The sequence below is a fragment of the Sminthopsis crassicaudata genome, chromosome 2, assembly GCF_048593235.1.
Source record: "Sminthopsis crassicaudata isolate SCR6 chromosome 2, ASM4859323v1, whole genome shotgun sequence".
NCBI classification, from domain to species: Eukaryota; Metazoa; Chordata; class Mammalia; order Dasyuromorphia; family Dasyuridae; genus Sminthopsis; species Sminthopsis crassicaudata.
In genome coordinates this window covers 535,846,663-535,870,679 of record NC_133618.1, presented here as the reverse complement: position 1 = coordinate 535,870,679, position 24,017 = coordinate 535,846,663, and the positions used below count along the sequence as shown (strand labels likewise).

At 38.6% G+C, this 24,017-nt stretch overlaps 1 protein-coding gene across 1 annotated transcript in view; it reads left to right on the top strand.

Annotated features, from left to right (window-relative positions):
* The first annotated feature begins 280 nt into the window (after window positions 1-280).
* PAQR5 (progestin and adipoQ receptor family member 5) overlaps window positions 281-24,017 on the top strand; it is an 83,819-nt gene continuing 60,082 nt past the window's right edge. Inside the window, exon 1 of the mRNA XM_074294696.1 lies at window positions 281-419. The gene's annotated coding sequence lies outside the window, so the exon portion shown is untranslated. The remainder of the gene's footprint in view (window positions 420-24,017) is intronic.

The window sequence follows — 24,017 nt, the reverse complement described above, 5'->3', positions numbered from 1 at the left end:
CCACTCCCCGTAGGCCAGGAGAGACTTAGCAGGTGGAGCCGGGGCTTGGATGCTGGTCAGATTGACCGCCGAGGGAGGAAGGAAATCACCTTTTGGAGGGTCCTTGTAGGACAGGGACACTTCTTGCCTCCCCCACTCCGAGTCCCGGAGCGGCCTCGGGAAAAACGGAGAGCTGGACCTTCCCGATCCCTGGGCCGGCCCGCCCCGGCTCAGCTCCTCCCTCGGCCGCGGGGGCGGAGACGGACCCGGCTCGAGCAGCCCGCCCGGGCTGGGCCAGGTGCCGCGCAGTCTGTCCAGGATCGGGGAGGTCAGGCTGTGGCCGTGGCTGTCGGGGATCGGGGGAGGGGTGTGGACTCGTAAGCAGCCCCGGCCTCTGGCCCGTCGCTCTGCTTCCCACCCCAGCGCCCCGCGGAGCCCAGGTAAGGGAGCAGCCGCAGGGGCGCCCTCCTCCCCTCCCGGCCCCTCTCCGCGCTGGGCTGCGGCTCTCCTTCCTTCTTGCGCCTGGCTCCGCGTACTCCCCCTCTCTTTCTCCTCTCCACAGCTTTCTGGGCCTTGGGTTGCTCCGCTGTCACAAAGCGCTGGTGTACATGTTCGCTCTCTAGATCCCTTCCTACTCCCGCAGTCAAACGCGCCCGGCGCTCCCTGCCACACGCGACCTCTCGCCCGGCCACGCGCGTCCCTTCCTCTCTGCCTTCTAACTGCACACCACCTGTGCCCCTCCGCCTCTCCACGCACCTGAGCTCCCTCTACTGCGCCCTGAACTTGCTCCCCATTCTGGTGCGCGGGCTCTGGGAGCCTCTGAGTTCTCGCTGCACAGACTTTCCAAAACTTACCTATCCCATCTAAGTTCGGTCAGGACCCCACTTCTTTCCATACCCTTCACCCTGCCTACCTGCGGAGCCCCACAGCGGAGCGGAGGACGGGGAGAATTTTCTGAGTTTCTTTGAATTCGTTCTTTTATTATCTCTACCAACCCCCAGGCGCTAGTCCCCCTCCCCATTCCTCCTAGCTTAGTATCCTCGAAAGATGACAGATTTTTTTTTCCCTTAGGCGATGTTTTTGTCTTTGTTTTCTGCCTCAATTTAGTTCCGATATCCAATAAAAGTCTACGCTAGACTGATAGATTTTCCCTAGGACTCTGACTGGGGAGCCACTAAACACTGGCGAGGGGGGAATCTTGGTCCTCAGGGGAACTAATGCTGCTTAGAGCCTTAGTCCGGAGACTAATTGAAGTTTCTACTGGTTATCCGGAGGTTTGTGATTTCTTTGAGAAAAGGGACAAAGTAGGGATCAGACAGGCTGAATTGGTAATAGCCGACTAAAGCTTTTTATGCTTATACACATTATCTCACCTAATCAGATCAACAGCTTTGTCAGGTGGGGAGTGCAAATATTATGATTCCATTTTGTGGATAAAGAAATTGGGGTTTAGAAAAGTCAAGTTCCTTGCAGAAAGTCACGGTACCAGTATATTACGAACTTGTACCGAATGGAGTGAAGGGCTTTCCTATCCAAGTTGGGTAGGGGAAGAGAGATAGAGGCTGCACCTGTGATTTCGCTGATCTACGAGAAGGACCCTTCTGCCACTGTAATGGCAGCTTCTCCACAGCTTAGGCAGCATCCCAGCCAGTATGTGTCAGAGGCTGGACTTCAACTAGGTCTATCTGGTCTTGAGGCTGCTCTTTGTCCTCTATACTTCAGATTAAATTGGGGAGCGACAGGGAAAATTTGGTCAAATAAATAGCCTTTTAAGTCATAGAAAGGAGAAGGAAAGAGGAGGTTGAGCTTGTAGGGAAGATTCGTGAGTCTTAAATGCTGTTTTTTTCCAGATTCTGCTTGGTTCCTGTTAAATCTTCTTCCCATTTGAAAGTAGATATACCCTTCCTCTGCTCTCCTACTGGCTTTTTCAGCTTCCTTCAAGTCATAATGAAGATCCTATCTTCCCCACTTTCACCTTTTCTGATCCCCTAAATTCCAGTACCTTCCCTCCATTAATTATTTCCAATTCATCCTCTCCATAGCATGCTTATACATAGTTGTATTACTTGAAAGTTCCCTGAGAATGGGGACTTTCTTTTGACTTTTTTTGGCTTCCTAGCACTTAGCACAATGATACAGATGCTTCATAAATGAGTACTCGCTGACATTTAAAAAATAATGGTCTGGAGCTATGATTTCAGAATTTCAGGGAACTCCAAGTGAGGAAATCCCTTCTACTGAGGAAGATCAGCAACTTTTTCTGCAACTTCTGGCCTCAGAAAGTTTTTTAGGGCCCTGAGAGATTGTCACTTGCCTAGAGTTATAGAACCAGTACTTGTTCCAAGACTGATTCCCATACTGCCTCAAAATTTAGAAAGTACTTTCCTTAAAACTTTAGAGGTAGGCAGTGCAAATATGGTCTCATTTTACAAAACAAGAAACTGAGTCTCCAAGAGGCTAAATAACTGGTAAGTATTAGAATCTGATTTAAATCACTTCCTTTTGACTAAGACCAGTGGATCTTTTCTGTTTAGTTTTGGAGGAGGTATGGCTTTTCTACTAGAATTAGAACTTGAGAATCCTTGTGATTCTTTCCTAGACCTTATTCCTTGCTGTAGTGGGGAGAACGTGGGATTCGGAGTCAGAAGACCTGGTCTGAGTCAGAAGAGAGTTGTGAGGAACAACAGCAGCAATCTTGGGCATGTCAGTTTTCTTCCCTGCAAAATTAGAGATTTGGACTAGCTGAGCTCTGATTTCTTTTCTAGTTCTAAGGCCTATAATTCGATGGCAAGTTCACAAATAGGATCTTTGATGAAAAAATATGATTTTGGTTTTGATAAAGTGAAAGGGAAGGAAAAGTAAGAAGCATTTATTAAGCACCTATTTAAGTGTGAGGCTCTAGGCTAAGCACTTTACAATTACTTTCTTATCTGTTCCTCATAATAATCCTGGGAGTCAGGCGCTATTATTGATCCCCATTTTACCAGTGAGTAAAGAAAGACAGATAAATTAAGTGACTTGTTCAGGTTCACAGAGCCTGAGAGGAGATTTGAACTAAGATTTTCTGACTCAGGGTTTCAGCTACTCACTGAACCATCTAAATGCAAAAAAAAAACTAACTGCACCAATGAGTACCCTTAACATTCTTCTCCACTTGCAGGAGTACTTGTGGGGCAGGTTTTCTCCTGATTAGTGTCAGTTTCTTCACATCTTACTACATTTTATCCTCAAGCCATTTTTTTTTTTTTTTTTGCTGAGGCATTTGGGGCTAAGTGACTTGCCCAGGGTCACACAGCTAGGAAGTGTTAAGTGTCTGAGGTCACATTTGAACTCAGGTCCTCCTGACTTCAGGGCTGGTACTCCATCCACTGTGCCACCTAGCTGCCCCAAGCCATCTTTTTTGAGAACAGCCAAGAGTATGTATTGCTGAAATTCAGGGAATTGAAATCATGTAGTCAAAGCCATTCGGATAGTAGCTCTGAAGTCAATCTTGAGAAGGTACCAGAAAATTCAAGAGTATTGGGACATTTTGCCTTTCCACTTATCCATATCCTCTTCACCCTTAAAAATATAATACTTAACTTTTGAATGATTTCAGTTAATATTCTATACCTCTTCATTCAACAAATCTTCTCTTCCATTCTAGAGAACAATTTAGATTTATTTAAAGCCAAAAAGATGTAAAACTATAAAACCCTTTAACCCAACAATTCTAGGTCTGTATCCGAGAAAGATCATAAAAAATGGAAAAGTACCCACATGTACAAAAATGTTTATAAAAGTTCTTTTTATGGTGACAAAAAATTGGAAATCGAGGGAATGCCCATCAACTGGGAAATGGCTGAATAAATTGTACGTGAATGTAATGGAATACTACTGGTCTATAAGAAATGATGAGCAGACTGATTTCAGAAACACCTGGAAAGACTAACATTAACTGATGCAAAGTGAAGTGGGAACAATCAAGAGAACATTGTATATACTAACAAAAACATTGTACGATTGATCAACTTTGATAAACTTTGCTCTTCTCAACAATACAATAATCTAAGACAATTCTAAAAGATGGAAAATGCCATCCCAAAGAAAGAATTATGGAATCTGAATACAGATCAAAGCATATGATTTTCATTTTTGTTGTTTTTTCTTTCTAGTGGTTTTCCCCTTTTGTTCTGATTCTTTTTTTTTTTTTTTTTTTTTTTTACAACATGACTAATGTGGAAATGTTTAATATGATTGCACCTGGATAACCTATATGAGATTGATTGCCATTTTGGGGAGGGGTGAGGAGTAAGAGAGAAAAAATGGAAATCAAAATCTTTTAAATGTCAAAAACTAAAAAACAGTTTAAAAAAGGAGAAAAAAACAAAACAAACTTACTCTGAGTCCAGGTTCTGGAGGCAGAAAGATGGATAGAAAGTTAGACATAGTTCCCATTCTCAAGGAGCTTACAATTTTTGTTTTAACATTGCTATTTATTTATTTTAGTTTTGAATTCCAAATTCTCTCCCTCCAACACCCTTCCACAACTACTGAGAAGGCAAAGCAATATGATATCAATTAGACATGTGAAATCATGTAAAACATGTATCAGTATTTTTTAAAAAGTGTGACAAAGTAGAAAATTATACTTTAATTTGCACTCAGAATTCACTAGTTCTCTCTTTGGAGGTGAATAACATAGCATGAATCCTTTAGAATTGTCTTGGAATTTTATATTGATTAGAGTAGTTTTACACAATTGATCATCATTACAATACTTCTGTTACTGTACACAATGAAATCCCAGTTCTTTTCACTTCACTTGACATTAGTCCATATAGTTTTTGCCTTTTTAAAAAAAATTATTATAGCTTTTTATTTACAAGATATATGCATGGGTAATTTTTCAGCATTGAAAAATTGCAAAACCTTTTGTTCCAATTTTTCCCCTCCTTCTCCCCACCCTTCCCCCAGATGGCAGGTTGACCAATACATGTTAAATAGGTTAAAGTATAAGTTAAATACAATATATGTATACATGTCCATACAGTTATTTTGCTGTACAAAAAGAATTGGACTTTGAAATAGTGTACAATTAGCCTGTGAAGGAAATAAAAAATGCAGGTGAACAAAAATAGAGGGATTGGGAATTCTATGTAGTGGTTCATAGTCATCTCCCAGAGTTCTTTCACTGGGTATAGCTGGTTCAACTCATTATTGCTCTATTGGAGCTGATTTGGTTCATCTAATTGTTGAAGATCATCATACAGTATTGTTGTTGAAGTATACAATGATCTCCTGGTCCTGCTCATTTCACTCAGCATCAGTTCATGTAAATCTCTTCAGGCCTTTCTGAAATCCTCCTGCTGGTCATTTCTTACAGAATAATAATATTCCATAATATTCATATACCACAATTTATTTTCCAACTGATGAGCATCCACTCAGTTTCCAGTTTCTGGCCACTACAAAGAGGGCTGCCACAAACATTTTTGCACATACAAGTTTCCCTTTCCCTGCTTTAAGATCTCTTTGGGATATAAGCCCAGTAGTAGCACTGCTGGGTCAAAGGGTATGCACAGTTTGATAACTTTTTGAGCATAGTTCCAAATTGCTCTCCAGAATGGCTGGATGTATTCAAAATTCCACCAATAATGTATCAGCGTCCCAGTTTTCCTATATCCCCTCCAACATTACACATTACCTTTCCTTGTCATTCTAGCCAATCAGACAGGTGTGTAGTTCTTGCCTTGTTTTTTTTTTTTTAAAACCATCTTCCTTGTTATTTTTAATAGCACAGTGGTCTTCCATCACAATCATGTCATAACTTGTTCAGCCATTCCTCAATTAATTTTTAGTTCTTTGCCACCACACAAAAAGAACTGATACACACATATACACACACGTTTGAGATCCTTTTCCTTTTTTTAATCTCTTTGGGGGTACAGACCTAGTCAAGGTATTCTGGGTTAAAGGGTTTATAGCTTTATAGCTTTCTTAAGCATAGTTCCAAATTGTTCTCCAGAATAGTTGGGCCAGTTCATTATTCTATAATAATCATCACTATAACCTATTTTCCACTCATCTCCTCTAGCATTTGTCATTTTTATGTATGTATAATACCTCAGGGTTGTTTTAATTTGCAATTCTTTAGTCAATTATAATCTAGAGCATTTTTTCATATGACTATAGCTAGCTTTAATTACTTTCTTTGAAAACTGGATATTCATCTGCTTAGACCATTTATCAATTGGGGAATGACTTGAATTCTTATAAATTTGACTCAATTCTATCTTCTGTGTATATTTTTAAAATGAGGTTTTTATCAAAGAAACTTGCTATAAAATTATTTATATTATTTCATTATTGACAGTAACTTTTAGCATACTTTCCCTGATTATCTCTTTTAATTAGCTCTATTTTTGCTTTTGTTTTATCTGAGATCATGATTGCTACCCTGACTATTATCTAATTTAATATCCTAGGAAATAGGAAGGGCATCATACATTTAGAGTTGGAATAGATTTTTATAGGTTAACCTGTAATCCAATCTGCTCATTTTTTCAGAGAAGTAAGGCTTCTTATCCAAAGTCACAAAGATTGTGAATGAGAGAACCAGGCTTTGAACCTAGATTCTTTCATTCCAATTTTAGGATCCTTTCCATTTTATCCCAGTACCATGTTTTACTTATTTATTTGTCTTATTTATTTCATGGCACCCAGCACTATGCTGAGCACTAAAATGTCCTGATTCATAATCCTTGTTGATGGCCTGAATGATTATCCCCAAGGGAAGAGAAATTGCTGTGCCAGTTGTTGCAATTGTATCCTCCAACATTTACAGTAAATCTAGAACAATAAAAATCCCTGTGGTTTCCTGACAGTCTACCTGTACATCCAATAGGTGATTACCTATCTACCAAGACCGTTGGAGAAGTTAAGTTTATATTTTGTACACTCAGAAAAGATGGAGTGATCAAGTTCTTAAAAGAAAATTCTATCATCAACATTTACAAGTGAGCTCCGGGAAATGCAAAGAGAAACTTTGGTGGCAGTTTTACTAGACTGGGTCATCAGTGTCAGAGGAAGATGATAGGGGGAACTGTGAAGTGCAAAATAAGTTGTCTTCTGATAAGTGCTGGGAGCCATTGCAGGAATCAGCCTGAAATAGGAACACTTCTCTCTTGGTTGGCTGTGGTGGGTAAATTGAAGAAGCTACCTCTTACTAATAACCACTAACACCTATGAAGTGCTTTTGTTTAGAGAGCATTTTCCTCACAGATAAACTAGCAAGTATTATTATTTTCACATTATAGCTGAGGAAATAGATTTAGAGAGGATGAGTGACTTCCCCACAATGGATCATTAAGTGATAGAGCCAAGATTCAGGCAAGCCTTCTGACACTAAGTCCAATATCTTTCCATTACCCCACCTTTAAGTATATCATACCAAATGTTCAATTAGACCCGAAAAGCCCTGCCCCTCCTTTTAGTCCCTCTCTTTAGATAACAGATCCTTCTTGGGAAGGATTTCTCCCTTTCATATACTCAGTGATCCAGCCGTATAACCTACAAAGCCAGCCCTCCGTTTCTCATATCAGGCCTTTGTATTTGCAGTTCCCATTGCCTCGATTGCACTCCCTTTTCACTGCTACCTCTTGGGATCTCTCATTTTTTTTAAGGCTTAGTTCAAGGGTCACCTACATGAAGCCTTCCCTGATTCTTATATCTGAGAACCCATTGCCCCCTCCCAAACTGTCTTGTATTTATTTTGTATATATGTGATATTTACTTATACAAAAGGGAAGGCATTAGATATTTATGTTGTATCCCCTGTGAACAAGGCACTGTGCTAAGACATTTGTAAATATTATTTCAGAAGATGCTGTTATGTCCATTTTCTAGTTGAGGAAAATAAAGCAGACAGAGGTTAAGTGATTTGGCCAGGATCACAGTGGTAGAGTGAGCCCAAGGGCAAATTTGAACTTGGATCTTCCTAGCACCTGGTCTATTGAATCAACAAACTGCATTATGGATGAATTGAATGAAGTACTGTGTATATACAGAGCACTGTGCTATAAACACTGGGAATATAAATAGAAAAATTAGATAGTCCCTGTTTGGGGTGCTCACATTCTAATGAAGAAGAAAACTCCCCATTAAAATATAAGCTCCATGAGAGTAGAAGCAGGTTCTGAGTACTTTTACTGCTTAGCATAGTGCCTATAATATTGGTTGAATGATTGATTTATTCACTGATTGAATTTGGACAACAAGCACTGTTCAGGGACTCAGATTTCTACTGCCTTTTTTTTTTTTTTTTTTTTTTTTTTTTTTTTTAAACTTATGCTTCTCCTATTCTTTACTCACAAAAGGTCAGCAGGGCAGTTTCCTGTTGCCTTGGGTAGTCTGGACAAAGTTGTCCTTGCTTGTGTTATAGTGGGCCCTAGACCCTTTTCATAGAGCACATAAAGCCAAAGTTAGGTTTAATTTAGTATAAGAATCCTTACAGCAGAGCCAGCTTATTATTGTGGTGGGGGAGGAGGAGCAGGGGAGGTAGTATTCATTTTTGTTCATTTCATCTTACAATATCTACAATAAATCCAACCTGATAGAAGAGTTAACTCTATGCTTTTTCTGCAGACCTACCTATTCCTGGATTACTTATTTCCTCTTATCAGCCTGTTTACTTGAAAGTCTAGTTAAAATTCCTTTTAGACAAATATGGAGTAGATGCCCTGGAAACGTTATATTTTCCCCTTACTTTCCTTGAAAGGGTGTCATTAACATAAAGTCCTAACATTTAAGTGAGCATGAATTGACTAAAATCCTCATTTTTCTGGGACTGGCAAGATCCAGAGCAGCATGGGCAGACTAGGGCCATGGGAGAACTAACCAAATATTTGTTGAAGAACGATGGCTAAATCCTTATTCTACACCATTCCCGCTCCTTTCTCCCCATTACAGGGTTGTTGATATCCTCTCTGTGCTGATATTTACTTATATTTTCTTCTGTGGCTAGCTCTTGTTATCTTTTTCCCCAAACCCAGTAGAATCTAAGCACCTTGAAGGAGAGGATTATTTTGATCCTGGTCTCCCTCACCCAGCTTTAAATCTTATCAAGGATAATCTTATCTCAAAGGAATGAGCAATGGTTATATAATCCCTGATTATCTTCAGTATGGTGAAATTTGACCCTTCGAATTGGATTTTGAAATGAGTAAGAACTGATGGGGAAAAAATTGTTTCCAGGGTACCAGTATGGTTTTGTTTGTTTGTTTGTTTTTTGTTTTTGTTTTTTTCTGAGGCTGGGGTTAAGTGACTTGCCCAGGGTCACACAGGTAGGACTTATGTGTCTGACAGCAGATTTGAACTCAGGTCCTCCTGAATTCAGGGCTGGTGCTCTATCCACTGTACCACCTAGCTGCCCCCGGTACCAGTATGGTTAAACCAGGTGAGGGTTTGCACTCTTGAGGTGCAGCACCGTGGAGATCTAGGAACATCTGGACAAGAAAGAAGGTTCTTCAGTAGCTTGTGGCCTGATCTGTGACTTCACTAGAATGGCTACTGATGAAGTCATAGGAAAGGGTTAGATGGTAAAGGTGGGACTTCAAATGGTCTTTCTGAAATACACCAGGCTCCTAAATGGAAGGACTTAGGTTTAAGTTCAAGCTATAAAACTATGGACAGTCCATTTTATCTAAGCCTTACTTTCCTCCTATTCAACATAATACAACTGTTTATTATATGTATTATCTTACAACATGGTTGTGAGAGAAGTGATTTCCCATCTAAATGTGAGTTAGCAATAATATTTCTTCCTTCCTTTTCCCCTTTATTCCTCACCTACCCACACTTCAGCTATTCTTATTGCATTCCTCCTTGCCATAATCAGTGAATTTGTATTGAACTTGGCTAGCTCTTGATTGCTCAGGAGTGCAGGTGGGATGGAAGGGAGTACAGATAATTCTCCAAGGTAGTGCATTTTATTTCTTCAGCATAGTTTCCTACCTCCACAGGTGAGAAGACCCCCCAGAGTGATTTTTATTTAAAAAAGCAAGCCAGGTGGGAGATTGTGGAAGTAGAACATTGTATATAATGTCAGATTTTTTTCATTGTAATGGTTGTTTTACTAAACTGTTTTGTTAGAGGAAGATAGTGCTATATTAGGAAATGTAGATAATGTAAGAATAAAAGATTTCAGTAAATATTTTTTTAAAATTCAAAGGTCCAATGGAACAATGATTAAGATAGAACTCAGTATTAGTTATGGGCTAATCCTATAATACTGTAATTCCCAATGTTTTTAAGATGTGAAGACATCCCAACAAAATAGTAGTTCTACCAGAAGAATCCATTGATTGATTAAATGCTTCAATGACTTAGGATTTCATCAGTTCAGGCAAGTGCAAATCTTGACTTAATAGAAGATCATGAAGATTCTGTGGACTACAAAAACCCTTTTAAAAATAGTAAAACATATAAGAATAAATGTACTTTTCCTCAATATCATAAATAACACCTGGAACTAAGAATATTATTTTTATTTTTATCAGAAAAACATTAAAAGCCTTTCCAGTAAGATAAGGAAAAAGCAAGGATGTCTGTTTCCTCTATTTTGATATATTCTAGTTCTAGAAATGTTATTTATAGCAATGACAAGAAAAAGAAATTGAGGGAATAAGTCTAAACTGAAAGGAAGTAGATTGTGACTATTTGTAGAAAATAGATACGTTACTTAGAGAATTCCAGTGATACAATGAAAAAAATTGAAAAAGTAACCAGTAATGTAGCAAGTTGTAAAAAGGAACCCACAAAATTAATCATTCTTTGTGGATATTAATGGTGATAAACTTCTCTGAAACTCACTGGACTGGTCCTTCCTTGGATGACAAACATAGTCTGTCATCACATTCATACTTGAAACCTCTCCAGCTTGGGAAGACCTGCCAGAGCTTGAGTGAGTAAAATACATGATGACACAAAGCTATCAAGAACTCAGCATGCTTGCTGATACATTTATGTTATTCTTTATAAGAGGATATAAACATGTTTGGGAAATTAAATGGGTGAGATATTTATTCAGCTTATGGAAGGCCTAGTTGAATAAAAATTAAAATGATAATGCTTGAGATATATATATATATATGTATGTATTTATATATATATATGTATACACATAGAGTGTATATGTATGTATACATATGTAAGAGTGTATATATAACATAATATGTAGTACATAGATATAACATAATATATTTTTATATACACAATATTTTGTTTATGTGCAATATTATATACATAACACATGCACACATGTTTAAAGACTTGTTTCAATAATGCCAGAGTTTCCCAGGGGATCCTTGGTTCATAGACTGGGGTCTATTCCTCGATGATACCACTACCCTTCACTATCCTGAATAATTGAGATAACTGGATGCTTTTGATTTCCTTAGCCTGATTCTAAATTGTTTTGCCACTTAGCTCCACTCTGGTGCTTAATCTCACAGGTGGCCCTGAAGTCCCCTACTTCTAAAAGGATAGGGATAGAGAATGAAAAATTCAGGGATGATGTAATATCCCTTAGCTCCTGGGTTGAGGCATAGATAACCAAACTACATTCCCCAGCAAAATCTTTCTTGCAGGTAAATGATGCAGTAACATTTTACCATACAAAGTGATTTCTAAATGTTATTCCCTACATCCTCCTATTTTACCACTGAAAAACTGAAGTCAAGCAATATTAAATTATTTGACCAAGGTCACACAGCCACTAAGTGTCAGATCTAGAACTCTGAATCATTTAACAGTTATTTACTGCCTATTACAAAGCTCCTTAAACTGTGGGTGGTGATACCATCTGGGGTTGTATAACTACATTTTTATTTATTACGAAATTATAATTTATTATCAGTAAATGTTTGATTTGTATACCCATTTTATATACCTATATACTTAGAGTCACATAAAACTTTCTTGGGCAAAAAGGGATTGAAAGGAGAAAAAGTTTAAGAAGCTTTGGCTCAGACATTTGGATACAACAACAAAAATGAATCAGTCTCTGATGATAAGAAGCTAATCTTATCTATGTACACTGATCAATTAATACAAGATAACTTGAGGAGAGAGAGAATTGTAACCATGGGCAGAGAAGAAAGGTGATGCAAGATGTCAAGTATTAGGAAAAGTTTCCCAAAGATAACACCTGACCTAGAAGGAAGATGTAGATTCTGAAAGATAATGCTGAGTGTGTTCCAGTGATGAGGGACTTCTGGGAAAAATACATTGAGGCATATGATAGATTGTTGAGTTAATGGGACAGTTAATAGGTCAGATGTATCACATATATGAAGGGAAATGATACGAAATAAATTGGAAAGGAAAATCAAAGCCCTGGCAAGCCCTAAATGCCAAATTGAGGAGTTGATATTTTATGCTATGGAAGCACTGAAAACATTGAATACGGGAATGTCATGGTCAGGAATGTTCTTTAAAAAGACTATTTTTGCAGCTATGTGGAGGATGACTTGGAAAGAGGGAGAGACTAAAAGTAAGATTTTTTGTTGTTCCTGTTTTTTTGTTTTTTGTTTTTAAACAATAATTCAGAGAAGTGAGGAGGGTCTGAAGTAAGGTATTGGACATACAAGTAGAAAGAAAGGGAGTGAGAGATGTTGTGGAGGTAGAATGAATTAGATTTGGCAATTAACTGAATCAAAGAAGAATGAAGAGTTGAGGTTGATGTTCTAAATCGAGGTGATAGAAAAACAGTGGTATAATCAATAGGAAAAATGTCAGATTTAGGGGCAAGCAGGTTAGGTTAGTTTTATATATTAGTTTGGGAACATCTTGAGTTTGAGACACAGTTATAATATCTAAGTGGAGGTGAATAAACTAGCAGCTACTGGTATAAGAGTGGTTTTCAGAAAAGAGAATAAAACTGGATATTTGGGAATCATCTAGATCTGCACCTAGGTCTTTGGGCATGGTTTAAATACATGGTTATCTAAATATATGGACTGACTTCATAGGTCCTTAAGATAAGAATGGTTCTTTCATTTTCAAAAAATTATTCTTATTGTATTTAAAAATATAAAATTATTCTTATAAAAACAGTAAAGAGATTGGATTTGGCTCTGTGGCCATCATTTTTGGACTCTTGATCTAGATTAGAAATGTTCATTGAACTCAAGAGAATCTTAGGAAATCACCAAGATAAGTCAGGGAACAGGATAGTTCTGGGGATATTCAGGATTGGGGGGTAATAGATAGATAAATGAGAAACAGAAATAGAAAGTAGTGTCATACAAGTCAAGAGGCCTATGTGTCAAAAATTGCAGAGATGTCACTTTGCCCTATTTGCCTCAGTTTTCTCATCTGTAAAATGAGCTAGAGAAGGAAATGGCAAAACACTCCAGTGTATCTACCAAGAAAACCCCAAATGCTCTGATGAAAAGTCAAACACGATTGAAAACCAACTCAACCACAAAAGAGAAAAGGAAAGATTTAACAGTTAGATCACAGATAATTGGGAACTTTCAAGAAAATAATTTCAGTAGAATGATGGACTGCAAGTTAGACTGCACAAAGTTGAGCAATGAGTGGGTTGGGGAAGTAGAGGCAGCCAACGTTGATAACTTCAGAGAAGTTTGCAGGAAAAGGAACAAGTCTATAGGAAGATTATTTGAGAAGATAGGAGGGACAGGTGATTGATTTTTGTTTTTAAGGATGGGAGAGATCTGAGCATGTCTATAGCTGTTGGAAAGAAGCCGATTGGCAGAGCCTTGAAGGGAAGAGAGGAAGAGAGAATGTCTGAGAAAGAAATTTTGTGGGGGAAACAGGAGGACATGGGATTGAGGGCACTAGTGGTTGGCTTTGGCAAAAAGAGGGACCACCCTTCCAAGAAAATTGCACCAAAATAGAAGAGGATGAGAGAGGTTGTAAAAGTGATGGGAGGTGGTGGAATAAAAGAGAGGAAGGGAGCTGACCAAAGACGGTCTTGATTTTTCTCAATAAAATAGGAGGCAAAGTCATCTTCATAAAGAAAATGGTTTGGGAGACTTGAGGAGAACAAAGGTTATAAAGCCAGGTTTATTGATTTCAAAAATGTTAAAAACCAAAAGAGACCTTTGAGAGAGAGGAGAGCATAGTATGCTGAAAAGAATGTGGGGTTTGGAGTCAGGACAAATCAACACTCTATCTCATGCCCTCTGTGACAGCTTGGGAGTAAGTCACATGACTTGCATCTCTGTTCCCATGCCTATAAAATGAGAAATTAAGATGAAAGGATCTTTAAGTTCTTTCCTTATCATCATGGAGTGGTCTTATTCAGCTTTCTAGTTTTTTCTTGTTGTTTTTTTTTTCCCCCAGATCACCTTAATTTCTCAATATATGTTTTCTCCTACCAAAGAGCCATCCTTTATAGATATATAATTTTTTTTTCCCCTGAGGTTGGGGTTAAGTGACTTGCACAGGGTCACACAGCTAGGAAATGTTAAGTATCTGAGACCAGATTTGAACTCTGGTCCTCCTGAATTCAGGGCTGGTGCTCTATCCACTGCACCACCTAGCTGCCCCTCTTTATATATTTTAAAAAATATATCAAAAGAGAAAAACAAAAATAATTCAATGAAATTAGCCTATAGTGAAACCAAATTCGATAATATATGAAGTATTCCATCCCATGGTCTCATACCTCTTCAAAAGTTTGGAGGTGTGTTCTCATATGTCTTCTTTGGGGGCAAACTGGGTCATAATTTCACAGCAATTCAATCTTAGTGCTGATGGTGTTCTGTTTTTTGGGTAATCATTATGTATATTATTGTACATATGATTTTTCTGGGTCCTTGATTACTTCCCTGTATATTAGTTCATGTAAAATTTCCCAGGCTTCTATTCTCCATAGTAATTATTTTTAAAATATATATCTTATTGATTCCTTTTTTATATCACCTTTATTTTTTTATATATTACCCTCCTAGAGAGCCTTTCTTTGTAAGAAAGAATAAAAAGAGAAGGGAAAAATCATATAACAAAATGAATCACCATATTATATTACATGTATTGTTATATTAATTCTACTATCATATGTAGCTTTTTACTCTTGTAGTCCTCTACCTCTGCAAACAAGTAAGGGAAGTGCATTCTCATATCTCCTCTTTGGGTCAAGTAGGCAACACTGTGTATAGAATATGAGGCCTGAAGTCAGGAAGCTGAGTTCAAATCTAGCCTCAGACATTTACTAACTGTCTGACCATGAGCAAGTAACCTAACTTTTGTGTGCTTCATTTTTCCTCATCTGTAAAATGGGAATAATAATAGCACTACACAGATGAGGTAATTGTAAAGCACTTAGCACAGTGCCTGACATATAGTATATATTATGTAAATGTTAGTTAGTATTGTTATTATTATTATTATAGTCAAGCTTGATCATTATTTAATCTTACAACAATCAATTTTAATTTTTGCTTTTGTTATTCTTTCCATTTACATTGTTGAACTCACTATGTCTGTTTCCATGGTACGTATGCTGTTTTCCACCAAGCTACTTTCCAGTTTTCCCAGAAGTTTTTGTTGAAGTCAGTTCTAAACTGGTGCAACTACATGGCTCAGTAAATAGAATGCTAGTCAGGGAGTCAGGAAACTTCATTTTGGGTTCAAATTTGACCCTAGGCACTTACTAAATGGGTGACTCTGGGTAAGTCATGTCACTCTGTTTGCCTCAGTTTCTTTACCTGTCATATGCGCTGGAGAAATGGTAAATAATCCAATATCACTGCCAAAACCCATGAAGAATTGGATAGCACTGAAATAAATGAACAAGAACAACAGTCTTTTCCCTGGTACGTGTTCGTAGGTTCATCCTACATGGTGTTTCTTTGCTTTGGACTGTTGTATTCCTTTGTTTATACATCTTGTTTATCTAATGTGTTCTCCAAAATCAATCAGAAAGTTTTAAAGCTGGAAGGGACTTTAGGAACCTTCTAAATACCATCTATCCCTTAACACTCACATGGTTGGTATCCAAGGCTACCAGTACTGTTGCTAGGATTTATTCTCTGTACAGATCTCTCTCTCTCTCTCTCTCTCTCTCTCTCTCTCTCTCTCTCTCTCTCTCTCTCTCTCTCTCTCTCTCTCTCTCTCTCTCTCTCTGTCTCACACACACACACACACACACACACACACACACACACAACCTGGGCAGGAAACCACATAGCAACAGCGATCTCAGCGTTTTCCATCAGAGATGGCCTGCTCCCCTCCCTCTAGGGAATATTATCACTCAAGTAAAACTTGCTCTACAGGTTCTTTTTTAGCCTCCAAGAGGAGTCTGTGCCCTGGTTTCCCTTCATTTGGAATCAGCTCTATCTTTGCTGTTGATTTTAAAATTAAAAAAAAACAAAACAAAACCCTACAGCACTCTAAGAGCACATCACATACCTGTCTTCCCTGAGGATAAACAGAAGGGTTTCCTCTGTGCCCAGTATCTAAAGAAATCAGGTGTCCCGAACTCTGATATAGCTGTATGATGATGGGAAATTGATTTAAACTATTAGTCTCATTTATTTTTCTTCTGCAAAATGGGGGCAATAATCATTGCAGTACCTACCCCCCAAAATTATTTTTAGAAAGGAATTTTGTAAATCTTAAAGGGCTAACAAATTACATTTTTCTGGCACTTCAAGGTTTAAAAAATATTGCAGGTAGATGAGAACCAGTGTTCCTCATGTCCTTGACCTCTCTGGGTGCCATTCTAAATTGGGTGATCTCAAACAAATCATCTTACAGACCTTCTAGAGAACTGTAGAATCCCAAAAGCTGAAGGGACCTCAGGGGCCATTTATCCAGCTTCTACCTTACTTCTGTATAAAGAACTCTGGAGAGGAAGTCCACTCCCTGGAGAGAGCCCATTTCATTTTTTAGATAACTTTAAATGTTGGGAATTGTTTCCTTATATCCAGAGTAATTTTATGTCTTTGCAACTTTGACTCTGCTCCCAGTTCTGACCTCTGGGGTTTCAACTTCATTCAATATTACTTTTACTTATTTCTGCAAAAAAGGTGTTTGAGAATAAAATTAAATGCGGCATGGTAGCATTTTGGGAATTAAAAGTGACATAGACATTGAAGGGGTTCTATCAAATAAGGAAGAAAACTATTCTTCAGCCCTTTCTACGAGTGGAAGAAGAGAAGTAAGGTGTTTTGTTGGTATAGTGAGCTAACTTTTGTACTTTTTCCATTCAGAATTAAGAATTCATTTCTTATATAAGTCCCTGTTTTCTATCCCTTCTCTTGGACCATTAGGTCTTAATTTGTCATAGGAAGAAACCTTAGAGGTAAATAAGTCTAATTCCCTCATTTTATTTTATTTTAAAAATCCCTTATTTTAAAGAGAAAAAAAAAAAAAGATTCATTCAAAGGTCAGTTAGCCAGAATTTATCAAACTCTTAATGTGTGCCCGTTATTATGCTAAGTTCTGGAAACACAAATAGAAGTAGAAAGAAACACAGAGCCTACCCTCAAGGAGCTTACATTGTAATGGAGGATGAGGATGGACCTAGTCTAGGGCACTGTAGAGAAAGCCTTTTGGAAATGTGTCAGAGGAGCAGCCTGGCAGAGGATGAAGAGATCTTTGCCCCAAGTCTCCTTTTAAATCGGAGATTTGGGGAGGAACTAGCCAGTTAGAAGGTGAGACCTCTGTGATGGGGAATACTTCCACTGTGAGACATCAGTCCAGTGGGGCTGGAAGTTTCCAGGATGAAGAGATTTTTATGGCTTTGGGAGACAAAATCCTGTGGAGATGAGTCAGCAGGGAAGCCTGGATGAGAGTCACAGGATCATAGGAGGTGAAGGGGAAGGGGATTTTAGGGGTCATTTTATAATTGGGGAACCACGGCCCTGAAAACTAAAGGGGGTTGTCCAAGATCATGCAAGCTGTGTGACAACAGTCATAGCAGCTCTCATCATATATACCATGGTGGTTAATGTGTCTGTAGGGGAGGTAGGCAAGTCCTACTGATCTCTATTTTACAGGTGCAGGAAGAGGCTAAGGGCTTAAATTCATACAGCCATATAGTAAGTATAAATGTTTCAGGTCCTCTCAGCCCAAGTCTAGTGGATTGTCTCATAAACTCCCCCTCAGTGCCCAGTGATTTGCCCGGGGTCACTCATCTTGTGAGTGTTGTGTCTGAGTCTGGATTTGAATCCAGAGCCAGTATTTTATCCACTGAGCCATCTGCTCTGTGTTTATACTTAAATTGTTCAGTAAAGTTGGAACTCTCAGACCTTACGCATTAGGACCTTGCAGGTGTACCCCACTGGTGACCACTACTTTTTAGTGTTTTGTATTAATCTTACTCTTAACTTTTCCTTTCTCCAAATTCCTGGGAGTTAAGGAACCAGCACCCTTCCTTTTTCAGATTAAGAGACCCTGATCTGAGATAAGATTTTGAGAATGCCTGCTCCTGCCTTGCATTCACTATTATTATTGTTATTTTGTTCATGGAAAAGTACCTATTGCCACATGCTGTGACTCAGTATTTCATAAATAATGGGGCTCTGGCATTCTTGGAAGTGGATCCTGGCAACTTGGTTTGGGTACTGGGATGTTGTTGCTGTGGGTGAAGGAGAGTAGGAGGGTATTATTCTGAAGTAATCTAGTATAGCAGTAAAAACGTGATTAATCAGTGATCCAGTCACCTATTAGAATGACAGCTATAAGGCAGGACAATATGAAGGGAATGGATTTAAATCGCAGCTCTGACACTTGTGTGATCTTGAGCAAGATCATTTCACTTTCTGGCCTCAGTTTTCTCATCTGTTAAATGAAAGGAAAGATCAGTTCATCAATCAGCAAGCAATTATTAAGTGCTTACTATGTGTCAGGCACTGTGGTAAGCCCTATGTCTACTATGGCAAAATGAGAATCCTATTGCTTAAAGCATATATAAATATATAAATGTATATATAAATATATATATATAAATGTATATTCATATATTGTTTTGAGGAAGTTTCCAGCTTTCGTATTTAAAATCCTGAATTAAAAATTAACTATGTGAACATGGACAGGCCTTTCCTCAGTTACCTTACTCAAACAATAGCTATCTTTATAATAAAATTTGCATTATCTGCCTAAGGGTTATCAAAGAGTTTAAGTATAATATGCATCTCATTTGTTTTGGAGATAAATTATAAAATGAGAAAGAATAAATAATCCTTCCTTCAGATGTGGAGTTGCTGCTGGAGGGAAAGGAAGCTGTGAAAGCATCTACAATTTACTAACAGGTACCAAGGGACTAATTGTTCTTTCTAATAATCACACCATCAGGGCCATATCCTTGCCCCATAGACCTTAGATTTCCTACAGAGGTCGTCAGGATTTTCAACACAACACCCACCCCCACTCAGGCTTAGTCCAAGAGATAAAGCAGCCACTTTAGAAGGCTACCAAGCCAGGAGGGCTTTTTGCCCTCCTCTCTGTTTGGAGTGGGAGGGGCCAAGAGGGGCACCTGGCCCTGCCAGAAGCTGGATCACCCTGCTCCGCCACATTATTTCCAAAGGGGAGTGTTAGGGGGTGGGCTGGATGTTTACACCAACTCGGCTGCTCCATTTGTTTATTCCTCTGGAGTTAGCTGTTTATTAACTTCATCTACAGAGATCTGCTTCTGACCTTGGAGGGAAAAGAAAGGGGAGAAATGTCTATTTCTGAGGGAGACAGACATGGTAAGGACACTGAATTTTTCCAGAACAGAAAAAGGGCTTTGCAAAGTCGATGAATAACATTTTGCTTCTCTGTTCCTGTTTTGGAGAATGACTGATTTGGGGTTTCAATGAAGGGTCTTTGTGGACCCCACACAAAAAAGATTCTTAACCCTCAATGTTCTGGTGAAGCCTGTGGACACATTCTCAGAATAACATTTTAAAATGCATAAAATAAAATGCATGTGATTATCAAAAAAGGATAATTATATTTTAAATTATCAAATATTTTTAAAGATAAATTTCTGAACTCCAGATTAAGAATCCCTGACATATGTGGAATTAAAAATCAAGGGGATGCCCATCAATTGGAGAATGGCTGAATAAGTTGTGTATATGAATGTAATGGAATACTATTGATCTATAAGAAATGATCAGCAGGTGGATTTCAGAAAAACCAGGAAAGATATATAGGAACTGATGCTGAGTGAAGTGAGCAGAACCAGGAGATCATTGTACATGATAACAGCAAGATTATGTGATGATCAACTATGACTGACTTTGCTCTTCTCAGCAGTACAATGATGCAAGACAAAAACTTGTGATAGAAAATGCCATCCACTCCCAGAGAAACAACTATGGAGACTGAATGAAGACCAAAGCATACTATTTTCACTTTTTTGTTGTTTTTCTTTTCTTATGGTTTTTCCCTTTTGTTCTGATTTTTCTTTTACACCATAACTAATATGGAAATGGTTAAAAATGATTGCACATGCAGAATCTATATCAGATTGCTTGCTGTCTTGAGGAGGCAGGAGGGAGAAAAAGCTTGAATTCAAAGTCTAATAAAAATGAATGTTGAAAACTATTTTTACATGTAATTGGAAAAAATAAAATACTATTAAGAGAAAAAAAAAAAGAATCCCTGCCATAGGGAATAAGGACTGGACCTGTGGTTGTAATGATATAGGAAATTCTAAGTTGAGACTCCCTTTACCACAGTATGTCAACACTTTTATTCATTCATTTATTTATTTATTTAACTTTATAGATCTAGCAAGTTGCCTAGAACAGAATTATCAGCCTTGCATAAAATACAGCACAGATAATGTTCATTTTTGTTTTGTTTTTTAAGTCTGCAGAGATGCCATTAGAATTGAACATGACTTGTCTATGGCACTGAAAAGTTAAATGTGTGACACAACACCTAAAACCAAGTCTCCTTGAATCTTAGGCTCAATAGAACCATCTAAATTCACAATACTTTGCCCACTAATGGCAAATCCCCTCTTCCTTCCCTCCCTGCCTCTACTAACCAATGTTGGGATTAATGAATTAATCATTATTTTTTCAGGATCCTACATAAGGCACTGTAGAAGAGAAAAAAAATAAATAGTTCCTGTATCAAGGAGTTTGTAATCTGGTTGTCACAAGGAAATCAGAGCTATTCCTAAGAATTTTGGTACATGGTCTAAATGCAGCTGAATGATGTTGGAGGGTCAGGGGAGCAACTAGGTGACACAGTGGTCAGGGTGCTGCACTTGGAGTTAAGAAGTTCAACCCCCTCCTCAGTGACTTCAGTGTCAGGAGCCATGTGACCATGGTGCAAATCACTTGAAGTCTTTGAGCCTCAGTTTTCCCTTCTTGCTGGGAGTTGGATTTAATGGCCTCTATGGCCCCTAGCAGTCCTGATCCTCAATCCTGTGATCTGGAAAAAAAAAAAAAAAAAAAAAAAAAAAAAAAGCTTGCCACTCACAACATAAGGTCCCAGGAGGAGGTGACAAAAGATCTAGGACAGAACTCCCAAGGATAGGAGTGAGCCTGGGAATGTTCCTCCACTCCCCAGGGCTGACAGGGTACCATTGAGGCACAAAGGACAATCTTTCCTGGTGGAGTAAAGTTGGAAGGGGAGAGAAGCAATGCCTTTTCCTTGTAGCACAACTGATAATAAGCTGGAGATGGGGGCGAAATGAAGGAGCAAAGCACATTCTGGGAAAAAGAAACCCAGAAGCCAATGACAAAGGCCATCAAAAGGGATGAGGGTCAATCATTAGGTGGGTAATGGGGGAAGACAGCCATGCGGAAAAAGTATGACCATTTCCCATCAGCACCCTGGGAGAAAGCTGAGGATGGAATAGGCTCAGAAGAGCTTGTCCTGCAAGCAAGGTGGGGGGGGGAGGGGGCAGGGGGCGTCAGGAAAGGCTCACAGAGGAGCTGGGACCTGAAGTGGGCCCAGAAGGATGAAGTGAGGGAAGTCTGGGTTTTTAGAGCTAGAAGGGACCTTAACTCAGAGAGAGCCCCAGCCTACCTCAGGTTGAAGTGAACTGTCAAAGCTAAATTAGAACCTAGGCTCTGGTCTAGTTTCTTTATTGTCCAGAAGGAAAGATATTCCAGAATATAAGTGGGGATGGGAGATTAGGGCATAGTAGCTAGTTATGCACATACACACAAACACACAATACTATACATGTATATTTATATAGTGTGTGTATGCATGTATATAGATTACCTCCTATATGCCAGGCAACAACTCTCTTATTTCCATTTTATAATTGGGAAAGCTGAGGCAATGCTTTTGTAGCATCTACTATGTGCTAAACTCTTTACAAATATCATCTCCTTTGATCCTCACAACAACTCTGTATTGTTGCTATTATTCCCATTTTATATTTGGGAAAACTGAGGCAACAGAAATTAAATGACTTGCCTGGAATCACACCGCTAGTATCTGAATAAAGATTTGAACTTCTTACTCCAGACCAGTGCCTCTGATGCAGAAGGTTTATATTGGGTACAGAGATACCAGTAAAGTTAGATAAACTTGGGTGGGTATTTTGACTTCTTTCTGGTGTTTTGAAATGGTATTTAAAAAATATCCTGTGTGTACAGTTTTATTTTTCTTTTCACTTCCTCCACCAAGCTCAAAGCCTTGCCTCTTCCCACCCAGATTCCCTCCTGGGACAAAGTGAATTCAGCTTTGCTAGAGTTGTTCTCTTGTGGGCAAAGTGAAGGTGACTTTGGGGTTTGATTACCATTCACTTGCCCCTCCTGGAGTATGTAGTAAGATGAAGCTTAGGTTAGAGCAGGAAAGAAACTTAGAAGGAATGTTAAGAAATCAAATCCAGGGGGTTTTAACCTAGAGCTCCTTTATGTATAGATTCTAGGAGGTCAGGAAACTTGAATGGAAAAAAATCAACATCTTTATTTTCACTAACTTTTAACTGAAATGGATCATTTCTTCATTTATGAATTTGGAGTCCATAAGCTTAAGGACCAAACATCAAGGGGGTTCATAACACACACAAAAAGATTAAAAATCCCTGTTCTAGGCCAACCCTCTCATTTTTTTACATAGCAGGAAACTGAGGCCCAGAGGAGGTAAAGGATACATAGTCTATGAAAAGCAGAGCTGGAATTTCCACTATGACTCAGCTCTCTTTCCATTATATCACTTGTCTCTCTAAAAATATAGACATCGATCTATTCGTTTTACTATCTACCACCTCCTCTACCTGGAGATGACTCCAGTTATCAAGGGAGCTAAAGATTATGCTTGTGAAATATCTAAATAAGGACAGATTGGATCAGTCCAATGCAACATATCCATTGTGGCCTTCTTCCCGGCTCTCCAAGCCTTTGCTGAGATATCCAGGATGTTTCATCTTATCAATGACTTGCTTAAGTGTTAACTGCTGGAAGGGATCTAGATATTACCTTTGTTGTTCAGTCATTCAGTCACGTACAACTGAACCACAGTGCTATGAACCATAGCACTACAAAACTGTGGCTTTTTCTGGCAGAGATACTAGAATGATTTTGCCATTTCCTTTTTTTCAGTGGAGTAAGGCAAACAGTAGTTAACTGATCCAGAGTCACACAGCTAGTAAGTGTCTGAGGCTGGATTTGAACTCACATCTTCCTGACTCCTGGCCAGCGTTCTAGCCAATGAACCACTTAGCTGCCCCAAGAGATCATCTTCTGCTCTCTTATTTTATAGATGAGGGACCTCACAAGTCAAATTTAAATGCCTAATTTTATCCATACATAAACTGAGGTCCAGGAAGATTAATGAGGGATGTACTCAAGGGCTACAAGTAGCAGAGCTTGAATCCTTTGATGCCAGTAGGATGGAAGCCTCTTGAGGACAAGGGTTGTTTTTCCATTTTGTATTCCCAGCATTGTGGAATCTTAATATAAATTTGATAGATTGAATTTAATCAAATCTCTTCTAGCTCCAGTGATCTTTGGTTTTATTTTAAGATTTGAAGAATAGAATTAAAATTTGAATTCCCAATGTCCTATTTTGCCTTCTAAAATCAAAGGGGAAAAAACATAATGAATGTGAGTGCCCTCCAA